The sequence below is a fragment of the Priapulus caudatus genome, unplaced genomic scaffold (genome assembly GCF_000485595.1).
Source record: "Priapulus caudatus unplaced genomic scaffold, Priapulus_caudatus-5.0.1 Scaffold5, whole genome shotgun sequence".
NCBI lineage: Eukaryota > Metazoa > Priapulida > Priapulimorpha > Priapulimorphida > Priapulidae > Priapulus > Priapulus caudatus.
Window position 1 is genome coordinate 139107 of NW_014577066.1, and position 1105 is coordinate 140211.

Genomic DNA, 1105 nt, shown 5'->3' on the forward strand with positions numbered 1-1105 from the left:
TCTCTCTCTCTCTCTCTCTCTCTCTCTCTCTCTCTCTCTCTCTCTCTCTCTCTCTCTCTCTCTCTCTCCTCTCTCTCTCTCTCTCTCTCTCTCTCTCTCTCTCTCTCTCTCTCTCTCTCTCTCATTTTTCGAGCGAAGTTTGAAATAATTGCTCGTGAACCCACCCACCTGCTTTGTCATTGATCGTCTCTATGTACCTCTCCGTGACATGCTGTCACCTTCGTCGTCGCCGCCGCCGCCGCCGCCTCCCAGATTGCTGGCTGGGAATTACTATAGTGCGGGTGGCGTTGCACTCCGGTCAGTGGCGTGTGTGCGCGTGCGCGTGCGCGCGCGTGTGTGTGTGTATGCGTGCCTGTGTGCGCGCGTGCGTGCGTGGCTGTGTGTGTGTACGTGCGTGCGCGTGTGTATGAGGGCACAGTGCGCATTATAACTCGCCCCAAACCTGGCAGAGCAATGAATAGAGATTAGGGTAACGGGCGAAAGGCGTTGTTGTGATCGTCATCGTGGTGTCCACCTATCATGGTAACGACAGGTAAATGGGAGGCGCGTGCCGCGACGGTGTCGTAGCCTCCATTATTAATCTGTGCGATAACACGGGCACGCGTTGAACATTGGCCCCGCGGGCTGCTATCATTGTTAAGGATACTATAAGGGTTACGGACCGGTAACACTATGTAAGGCATGGCAACATAACTACTCTTCAAATTCAATTAAATTCTCATATCCATTACATACGAGAGATGTCTCTCTACGCTCTCGACGAACAAATTTTTTTTTTATTTATTGCTAATTAATTGACAGCAAAAATTGTGAATTTATACAAAAACATGCTTTTTTTGCTATTTCTCAGAAACAGCAGAGTTTGGACCTAAACTTTTAACCAATTTTTTTTAAATGCTTTAATTTAGGAAATAAGTTGAAAAGATGTACAAAAATTTGTAGTGAATTTCGACACGCAACAATTTCGTAATAGAAAAATTATGACCAAAAATTCGTCTCTAACCCTTACATTATCCTTAAGCGATCGTTTTTGAGCTGTCGCTGAAGTTTCGCGGAAGACATTTTTTTAGTTTGGGGTGGGGTTGGGAGGGGGGGGGTCAGGTGC